Source organism: Chiloscyllium plagiosum, unplaced genomic scaffold (assembly GCF_037043375.1).
Source record: "Chiloscyllium plagiosum isolate Xiang-an unplaced genomic scaffold, Cpla_swu_hap1 HiC_scaffold_41, whole genome shotgun sequence".
Classification (NCBI taxonomy): domain Eukaryota; kingdom Metazoa; phylum Chordata; class Chondrichthyes; order Orectolobiformes; family Hemiscylliidae; genus Chiloscyllium; species Chiloscyllium plagiosum.
This window is the reverse complement of record NW_028270179.1, coordinates 40,126,782-40,138,048: the sequence shown is the minus strand read 5'-3', so window position 1 is coordinate 40,138,048 and position 11,267 is coordinate 40,126,782.

Here is an 11,267-nt window from a genome sequence, read left to right as displayed (position 1 = left end):
TAAGTCTCCTCTCTCCCTCTCAGGGAGATATCTGCACACTGACTAGTGTCTCTCAGTACCCTCTCTCTCTTTCAGGGAGATAACTGTACACTGACTTGTGTTCTTCAGTCCCCTCTCTCTCTCTCAGGGACATTTCTGTACACTGACTGGTATCTTTCAGTCCCCTCTCTCTCTCAGGGAGATATCTGTACACTGACTGGTGTCTCTCAGTCCCCTCGCTCTCTCTCAGGGAGATATGTGTACACTGACTGGTGTCTCTCAGTCCCCTCTATCTCTCTCTTAGCGAGATATCTGTACACTGACTGGTATCTCTCAGTCTCCTCTCTCCCTCTCAGGGAGATATCTGTACACTGACTGGTGTCTCTCAGTCCCCTCTATCTCTCTCTCTCTTAGCGAGATATCCGTCCACTGACTGGTGTCTCTCAGTCCCCTCTCTCTCCCTCTCAGGGAGATATCTGTACACTGACTGGTGTCTCTCAGTCCCCTCTATCTCTCTCTCTCTTAGCGAGATATCCATCCACTGACTGGTGTCTCTCAGTCCCCTCTATCTCTCTCTTAGCGAGATATCTGTACACTGACTGGTATCTCTCAGTCCCCTCTCTCTCTCAGGGAGATATCTGTACACTGACTGGTGTCTCTCAGTCCCCTCCCTCTCTCTTCGGGACATATTTATACACTGACTGGTGTCACTCAGTCCCCTCTCTCTCTCTCAGGGAGATATCTGTGCACTGACTGGTGTCTCTCAGTCCCTTCTCTCTCTTTTAGGGAGATATCTGTACACTGACTGCTATCTCTCAGTCCCCTCTCTCTCTCTCAGGAACATATCTGTACACTGACTGGTATCTTTCAGTCCCCTCTCTCTCTCAGGGAGATATCTGTACACTGACTGGTGTCTCTCAGTCCCCTCGCTCTCTCTCAGGGAGATATATGTACACTGACTGGTGTCTCTCAGTCCCCTCTATCTCTCTTAGCGAGATATTGGTACACTGACTGGTATCTCTCAGTCTCCTCTCTCCCTCTCAGGGAGATATCTGTACACTGACTGGTGTCTCTCAGTCCCTTCTCTCTCTTTCAGGGAGATAACTGTGCACTGACTGGTGTCTCTCAGTCCCCTCCCTCTTTCTTCGGGACATATTTATACACTGACTGGTGTCACTCAGTCCCCTCTCTCTCTCTCAGGGAGATATCTGTGCACCGACTGGGGTCACTCAGTCCCCTCTCTCTCACCCAGGGAGATACCTGTACACTGACTGGTGTCTCTCAGTCCCCCTTCTCTCGGGGAGATATCTGTACACTGACTGGTGTCTCTCAATCCCCTCTCTCAGGTAGATAAGTGGACACTGACTGGTGTCTCTCAGTCCCCTCGCTCTCTCTCAGGGAGATATCTGTACACTGACTGGTGTCTCTCAGTCCCCTCCCTCTTTCTTCGGGACATATTTATACACTGACTGGTGTCTCTCAGTCCCCTCTCTCCCTTTGGGAGATATCTGTACACTGACGAAGACTATCAGTCCCTTCTCTCTCTCAGGGAGATATCTGTACACTGACTGATGACTCTAATTCCTGTCTCTCCCTCAGGGAGACGTCTGTACCTGACTGGTGACTCTCAGTCCCCTCTCTCTCAGGGAGATACCTGTACACTGACTGGTGTCTCTCAGTCCCCTCTCTCTCTCAGGGAGATATCTGTACACTGACTGGTGTCTCTCAGTCCCCTCTCTCTCTCTCTCTCTCTGGGTGATATCTGTACACTGACTGGTGCCTCTCAGTCCCCTCTCTCTCTCAGGGAGATATCTGTACACTGACTGGTGTCTCTCAGTCCCCTCTCTCTCTCTCAGGGAGATATCTGTACACTGACTGATGACTCTAATTCCTGTCTCTCCCTCAGGGAGACGTCTGTACCTGACTGGTGACTCTCAGTCCCCTCTCTCTCAGGGAGATATCTGTACACCGACTGGTGTCTCTCAGTCCCCTCTCTCTCTCTCAGGGAGATATCTGTACACTGACTGGTGTCTCTCAGTCCCCTCTCTCTCTCTCAGTGACATATCTGTACACTTACTGGTATCTCTCAGTCCCCTCTCTCTCTCAGGGAGATATCTGTACACTGACTGGTGTCTCTCAGTCCCCTCTCTCTGTCTCAGGGAGATATGTGTACACTGACTGGTGTCTCTCAGTCCCCTCGCTCTCCCTCAGGGAGATATCTGTACACTGACTGGTGTCTCTCAGTCCCCCCTTTCTCTCAGGGAGATATCTGTACACTGACTGTTGTCTCTCAGCCCCCTCCCTCTTTCTTCGGGACATATTTATACACTGACTGGTGTCACTCAGTCCCCTCTCTCTCTCATGGAGATATCTGTACACTGACTGGAGTCTCTCAGTCCCCTCTCTCTCTCTCTCTGGGTGATATCTGTTCACTGACTGGTGCCTCTCAGTCCCCTCTCTCTCAGGGCGATATCTGTACACTGACTGGTGTCTCACAGTCCCCTCTCTCTCTCAGGGACATTTCTGTACACTGACTGGTGTCTCTCAGTCCCCTCTCTCTCTCAGGGAGATATCTGTACATTGACTGGTGTCTCTCAGTCCCCTCTCTCTCAGGGAGATATCTGTACACTGACTGGTGTCTCTCAATCCCCTCTCTCAGGTAGATAAGTGGACACTGACTGGTGTCTCTCAGTCCCCTCGCTCTCTCTCAGGGAGATATCTGGACACTGACTGGTGTCTCTCAGTCCCCCTTCTCTCAGGGAGATATCTGTACACTGACTGGTGTCTCTCAATCCCCTCTCTCCCAGGGAGATATCTGTACACTGACTGGTGTCTCTCAATCCCCTCTCTCAGGTAGATAAGTGGACACTGACTGGTGTCTCTCAGTCCCCTCGCTCTCTCTCAGGGAGATATCTGTACACTGACTGGTATCTCTCAGTCTCCTCTCTCCCTTTCAGGGAGATATCTGTACACTGACTGGTGTCTGTCAGTCCCTTCTCTCTCTTTCAGGGAGATATCTGTACACTGACTGGTGTCTCTGAGTCCCCTCTCTCCCAGGGAGATATCTGTACACTGACTGGTGTCTCTCAGTACCCCCTTTCTCTCAGGGAGATATCTGTACACTGACTGTTGTCTCTCAGCCCCCTCCCTCTTTGTTCGGGACATATTTATACACTGACTGGTGTCACTCAGTCCCCTCTCTCTCTCATGGAGATATCTGTACACTGACTGGTGTCTCTCAGTCCCCTCTCTCTCTCTCTCTGGGTGATATCTGTACACTGACTGGTGCCTCTCAGTCCCCTCTCTCTCAGGGCGATATCTGGACACTGACTGGTGTCTCTCAGTCCCCTCTCTCTCTCTCTCTGGGTGATATCTGTACACTGACTGGTGCCTCTCAGTCCCCTCTCTCTCTGGGTGATATCTGTACACTGACTGGTGCCTCTCAGTCCCCTCTCTCTCATGGAGATATCTGTACACTGACTGGTGTCTCTCAGTCCCCTCTCTCTCTCTCTCTGGGTGATATCTGGACACTGACTGGTGCCTCTCAGTCCCCTCTCTCTCAGGGCGATATCTGTACACTGACTGCTGTCTCTCAGTCCCCTCTCTCTCTCATGGACATATCTGTACACTGACTGGTGTCTCTCAGTCCCCTCTCTCTCTCAGGGAGATATCTGTACACCGTCTGGGGTCACTCAGTCCTCTCTCTCTCACCCAGGGAGATATCTGTACACTGACTGGTGTCTCTCAGTTCACTCTCTGTCTCTCAGGGAGATATCTGTACACTGACTGGTATCTCTCAGTCCCTTCTCTCTCTTTCAGGAAGATAACTGTACACTTACTGGTGTCTCACAGTCCCCTCCCTCTCTCTTCGGGACATATTTATACACTGACTGGTGTCACTCAGTCCCCTCTCTCTCTCTCAGGGAGATATCTGTACACCGTCTGGGGTCACTCAGTCCTCTCTCTCTCACCCAGGGAGATATCTGTACACTGACTGGTGTCTCTCAGTTCACTCTCTGTCTCTCAGGGAGATATCTGTGCACTGACTGGTATCTCTCAGTCCCTTCTCTCTCTTTCAGGGAGATAACTGTACACTGACTGGTGTCTCTCAGTCTCCTCTCTCTCTCCCAGGGAGATATCTGTACACTGACTGGTGTCTCTCAGTCCCCTCTCTCTCTCAGGGAGATATCTGTACACCAACTGGTGTCTCTCAGTCCCCTCTCTCTGTCTCAGGGAGATATGTGTACACTGACTGGTGACTCTCAGTCCCCCTTCTCTCAGGGAGATATCTGTACACTGACTGGTGTCTCTGAGTCCCCTCTCTCCCAGGGAGATATCTGTACACTGACTGGTGACTCTCGGTCCCCCTTCTCTCAGGGAGATATCTGTACATTGACTGGTGTCTCTCAGTCCCCTCTCTCTCTCAGGGACATATCTGTACACTGACTGGTGTCTCTCAGTCCCCTCCCTCTCTCTGAGGGAGATATCTGTACACTGACTGGTGTCTCTCAGTCCCCTCTCTCAGGTAGATAAGTGTACACTGACTGGTGTCTCTCAGTCCCCTCTCTCTCAGGGAGATATCTGTACACTGACTGCTGTCTCTCAGTCCCCTCTCTCTCTCTCAGGAACATATCTGTACACTGACTGGTGTCTCTCAGTCCCCTCTCTCAGGTAGATAAGTGTACACTGACTGGTTTCTCTCAGTCCCCTCTCTCTCAGGGAGATATCTGTACACTGACTGGTGTCTCTCAGTCCCCTCTCTCTCTCTCAGGGAGATATCTGTACACTGACTGGTATCTTTCAGTCCCCTCTCTCTCTCAGGGAGATATCTGTACACTGACTGCTGTCTCTCAGTCCCCTCTATCTCTCTTAGCGAGATATTGGTACGCTGACTGGTATCTCTCAGTCTCCTCTCTCCCTCTCAGGGAGATATCTGTGCACTGACTGGTGTCTCTCAGTCCCTTCTCTCTCTTTCAGGGAGATAACTGTGCACTGACTGGGGTCACTCAGTCCCCTCTCTCTCACCCAGGGAGATATCTGTACACTGACTGGTGTCTCTCAGTTCACTCTCTCTCTCTCAGGGTTATATCTGTACACTGACTGGTGTCTCTCAGTCCCCCTTCTCTCAGGGAGATATCTGTACACTGACTGGTGTCTCTCAATCCCCTCCCTCTCTCTTCGGGACATATTTATACATTGACTGGTGTCACTCAGTCCCCTCTCTCTCTCTCAGGGAGATATCTGTGCACCGACTGGGGTCACTCAGTCCCCTCTCTCTCACCCAGGGAGATATCTGTACACTGACTGGTGTCTCTCAGTTCACTCTCTCTCTCTCAGGGTTATATCTGTACACTGACTGGTGTCTCTCAGTCCCCCTTCTCTCAGGGAGATATCTGTACACTGACTGGTGTCTCTGAATCCCCTCTCTCCCAGGGAGATATCTGTACACTGACTGGTGTCTCTCAATCCCCTCTCTCAGGGAGATATCTGTGCACTGACTGGTGTCTCTCAGTCCCCTCGCTCTCTCTCAGGGAGATATCTGTACACTGACTGGTGTCTCTCAGTCCCCTCGCTCTCTCTCAGGGAGATATCTGTACACTGACTGGTGTCTCTCAGTCCCCTCTATCTCTCTCTCTTAGCGAGATATCCGTACACTGACTGGTATCTCTCAGTCCCTTCTCTCTCTTTCAGGGAGATAACTGTACACTGACTGGTGTCTCTCAGTCTCCTCTCTCTCTCCCAGGGCGATACGTGTACACCGACTGGAGTCACTCAGTCCCCTCTCTCTCTCTCAGGGAGATATCTCTACACTGACTGGTGTCTCTCAGTCCCCCCTCTCTCTCTCAGGGAGATATCTGTACACTGACTGGTGTCTCTCAGTCCCCTCTCTCTGTCTCAGGGAGATATGTGTACACTGACTGGTGTCTCTCAGTCCCCTCTCTCCCAGGGAGATATCTGTACACTGACTGGTGTCTCTCAGTCCCCCCTTTCTCTCAGGGAGATATCTGTACACTGACTGTTGTCTCTCAGCCCCTCCCTCTTTCTTCGGGACATATTTATACACTGACTGGTGTCTCTCAGTCACCTCTCTCTCTCTCTCTGGGTGATATCTGTACACTGACTGGTGCCTCTCAGTCCCCTCTCTCTCAGGGCGATATCTGGACACTGACTGCTGTCTCTCAGTCCTCTCTCTCTCTCAGGGACATATCTGTACACTGACTGGTGTCTCTCAATCCCCTCTCTCTCTCTAAGGGTGATATCTGTACACTGACTGGTGTCACTCAGTCCCCTCTCTCTCTCATGGAGATATCTGTACACTGATTGGTGTCTCTCAGTCCCCTCTATCTCTCTGTCTGGGTGATATCTGTACACTGACTGGTGCCTCTCAGTCCCCTCTCTCTCTCAGGGACATATCTGTACACTGACTGGTGTCTCTCAGTCCCCTCTCTCTCTCAGCGAGATATCTGTACACTGACTGGTGTCTCTCAGTCCACTCTCTCTCTTAGGGAGATATCTGTTCACTGACTGGTGTCTCTCAGTCCCCTCTCTCTCAGGGAGATATCTGTACACTGACTGGTGTCTCTCAGTCCCCTCTCTCCCTTTGGGAGATATCTGTACACTGACGAAGACTATCAGTCCCTTCTCTCTCTCAGGGAGATATCTGTACACTGACTGATGACTCTAATTCCTGTCTCTCCCTCAGGGAGACGTCTGTACCTGACTGGTGACTCTCAGTCCCCTCTCTCTCTCAGATAAGTACCTGTACACTGTCTGATGTCTCTCAGTCCCCTCTCTCTCTCTCAGGGAGATATCTGTACACTGACTGGTGACTCTAATTCCCGTCTCTCCCTCAGGGAGACGTCTGTACCTGACTGGTCACTCTCAGTCCCCACTCTCTCTCAGGGAGATTTCTGTCCACTGACTGGTTTCTATAAGTCCCCTGTCTCTCTCTCTCAGGGAGATATCTGTACACTGACTGGTCACTCTCAGTCCCCTCTGTGTCTCAGGGAGACATCTGTACACTGACTGGTGTCTCTCAGTCCACTCTCTCTCTCAGGGAGATATCTGTACACTGACTGGTGTCTCTCAGTTCCCTCCCTCTCAGGGAGATATCTGTACACTGACTGGTGTCTCTCAGTCCCGTCTCTCTCTGTCAGGGAGATATCTGTACACTGACTGGTGTCTCTCAGTCCCCTCTCTCTCTCAGGGAGATATCTGTACACTGACTGGTGTCTCTCAGTCCCCTCTCTCTCTCAGGGAGATATCTGTACACTGACTGGTGTCTCTCAGTCCCCTCGCTCTCTCTCAGCGAGATATTTGTACACTGACTGGTGTCTCTCAGTCCCCTCTATCTCTCTCTCAGGGAGATATCTGTACACTGACTGGTATCTCTAAGTCTCCTCTCTCCCTCTCAGGGAGATATCTGCACACTGACTGGTGTCTCTCAGTACCCTCTCTCTCTTTCAGGGAGATAACTGTACACTGACTGGTGTCTCTCAGTCCCCTCTCCCTCTCAGGGAGATATCTGTACACTGACTGATGAATCTCAGTCCTGTCTCTCCCTCATGGATATATCTGTACACTGACTGGTCACTCTCATTCCCCTCTCTCTCAGGAAGATATCTGTACACTGACTGGTGTCTCTCAGTCCCCTTTCTCTCTCAGTGACATATCTGTACACTTACTGGTATCTCTCAGTCCTCTCTCTCTCAGGGAGATATCTGTACACTGACTGGTGTCTCTCAGTCCCCTCACTCAGGTAGATAAGTGTACAGTGACTGGTGTCTCTCAGTCCCCTCGCTCTCTCTCAGGGAGATATCTGTACACTGACTGCTGTCTCTCACTCCCCTCTCTCTCAGGGAGATATCTGTACACTGACTGGCATCTCTCAGTCCCCTCTCTCTCTCAGGGAGATATTTGTACACTGACTTGTGTCTCTCAATCCCCTCTCTCAGTGAGATATGTGTACACTGACTGCTGTCTCTCAGTCCCCTCTCTCTCTCAGGGAGATATCTGTACACTGACTGCTGTCTCTCAGTCCCCTCTCTCTCTCCGGGAGATATCTGTACACTGACAGGTATCTCTCTGTCTACTCTCTCCCTCTCAGGGTGATATCTGTACTCTGACTCGTGTCTCTCACTCCCCTCTCTCAGGGAGATATCTGTACACTGACTGGTGTCTCTCAGTCCCCTGTATCTCTCTCTCTCGTCGAGATATCGGTACACTGACTGGTATTCCTCAGTCCCCTCTCTCCCTCTCAGGGAGATATCTGGACACTTACTGGTATCTCTCAGTCACGTCTCTCTCTCTCAGGGACATATTTGTACACTGACTATGGTCTCTCAATCTCCTCTCTCTCTCTCAGGGAGGTATCTGTACACTGACTGGTGTTTCTCAGTTCCCTCTCTCTCTCTCTCTCTCAAGGTGATATCTGTACACTGACTGGTGTCTCTCAGTCCCCACCCTCTCTCTCAGGGATCTATCTGTACACTGACTGAAGTGTCTCAGTCCCTCCTCTCTCAGGGAGATATCTTTTCACTGACTGGTGTTTCTCAGTCCCCTGTCCCTCTCTCAGGGAGATATCTGTACACTGACTGGTGTCTCTCAGTCCCCTCTGTCTCTCTCAGGGCGGTATCAGTACACTGACTGGTGTCACTCAGTTCTCCCTCTCTCTCAGGGAAATATCTGTACATTGACCGATGTCTCTCAGTCCCCACACTCTATCTCAGGAAGATATCTGTAGACTGACTAGTGTCTCTCAGTCCCCCCTCTCTCTCTCATGGAGGTATCTGTTCACTGTCTGGTGTCTCTCAGTCCCCTCTGTCTGAGGGAGCTCTCTGTACCCTGACTGGTGTCTCTCAGCACCGTCTCTCTCTCAGGGAGATATGTGTACACTGACTGTTGTCTCTCAGTCCCCTCCCTCTCTCTCAGGGAGATACCCGTACACTGACTGGTGTTTCTCAGTCCGCTCTCTCTCTCAGGGACGTATCTGTACACTGACTGGTGTCTCTCAGTCCCCTCTCTCTCACTCTCAGGGAGATATCTGTACACTGACTGGTGTCTCTCCATCCCCTCTCTCTCAGGGAGATATCTGTACACTGACTGGTGTCTCTGAATCCCCTCTCTCAGGGAGATAACTGTACACTGACTGGTGTCTCTCAGTCCCCTCTCTCTCTCACTCTCAGGGAGACATCTGTACACTGACTGGTGTCTCTCAGTCCCTTCTCTCAGGGAGATATCTGTCCACTGACTGGTGTCTCTCAGTCCGCTCTCTCTCAGGGAGATATCTGTACACTGACTGGTGTCTCTCAGTCCCCTCTCTCTCTCTCAGGGAGATATCTGTACACTGACTGGTGTCTCTCAGTCCCCTGTCTCTCTCTGAGTGATATCTGTACACTGACTGGTGTCTCTCAGTCCCCTCTCTCTCTCTCAGGGAGATATCTGGACACTGACTGGTGTCTCTCAGTCCCCCCTCTCTCTCTCAGGGAGATATCTGTACACTGACTGGTGTCTCTCAGTCCCCTTTCTCTCTCAGGGAGATATCTGTACACTGACTGGTGTCTCTTAGTCCCCTCTCTCGCTCTCAAGGTGATATCTGTACACTGACTGGTGTCTCTCAGTCCCCTCTCTCTCAGGGAGGTATCTGTACACTGACTGGTGTCTCTCAGTCCCCTCTCTCTCCCTCAGGGAGATATCTGTACACTGACTGGTGTCTCTCCGTCCCCTCTCTCTCAGGGAGACATCTGTACACTGACTGGTGTCTCTCAGTCCCCTCCCTCTCTCTTCGGGACATATTTGTACACTGACTAGTCACTCTCAGTCCCCTGTCTCTCTCTGTCAGGGAGATATCTGTACACTGACTGGTGTCTCTCATATCCCCGTCTCTCTCTCTCTCAGTGAGATATCTGTACACTGACTGGTGACTCTCAGTCCCCTCTCTCTCTCAGATAAGTACCTGTACACTGACTGATGTCTCTCAGTCCCCTCTCTCTCAGGGAGATATCTGTACACTGACTGGTGTATCTCAGTCCCCTCTCTCTCAGAGTGATATCTGTACACTGACTCGTGTCTCTCAGTCCCCTCTCTCTCCCTCAGGGAGATATCTGTACACTGACTGGTGTCTCTCCGTCCCCTCTCTCTCAGGGAGACATCTGTACACTGACTGGTGTCTCTCAGTCCCCTCTCTCTCTCAGGGAGATAGATGTACACTGACTGGTGTCTCTCAGTCCCCTCCCTCTCTCTTCGGGACATATTTGTACACTGACTAGTCACTCTCAGTCCCCTGTCTCTCTCTGTCAGGGAGATATCTGTACACTGACTGGTGTCTCTCATATCCCCGTCTCTCTCTCTCAGTGAGATATCTGTACACTGACTGGTGTCTCTCAGTCCCCTCTCTCAGGGAGATATCTGTACACTGACTGGTGTCTCTCAGTCCCCTCTCGCTCTCAGGGAGATATCTGTACACTGACTGGTGACTCTAATTCCCGTCTCTCCCTCAGGGAGACGTCTGTACCTGACTGATGTCTCTCAGTCCCCTCTCTCTCTCTCAGGGAGATATCTGTACACTGACAGGTGACTCTCAGTCCCCTCTCTCTCAGGGAGGTATCTGTTCACTGACTGGTGTCTCTCAGTCCCCTCTCTCTCTGTCAGGGAGATATCTGTACACTGACTGGTGTCTCTCAGTCCCCTCTCTCTATCTCAGGGAGATATCTGTACACTGACTGGTGTCTCTTAGTTCCCTCCCTCTCAGGGAGATATCTGTACACTGACTGGTGTCTCTCAGTCCCCTCTCTCTCTGTCAGGGAGATATCTGTACACTGACTGGTGTCTCTGAGTCCCCTCTCTCCCAGGGAGATATCTGTACACTGACTGGTGTCTCTCAGTCCCCTCTATCTCTCAGGGAGATATCTGTACACTGACTGGTGTCTCTCAGTCCCCTCTCTCTCTCAGGGAGATAGATGTACACTGACTGGTGTCTCTCAGTCCCCTCTATCTCTCTCTCAGGGAGATATATGTACACTGACTGGTATCTCTCAGTCCCCTCTCACAGGAAGATATCTGTACACTGACTGGTGTCTCTCAGTCCCCTCTCTCTCTCTCAGGGAGATAGATGTACACTGACTGGTGTCTCTCAGTCCCCTCTCTCAGGCAGATATCTGTACACTGACTGTTGTCTCTCCGTCACAATCTCCCTCTCAGGGAGATATCTGTACACTGACTGGTGTCTCTCAGTCCCCTATCTCTCTCTCAGGGAGATATCTGTACACAGACTGGTGTCTCTCAGTCCC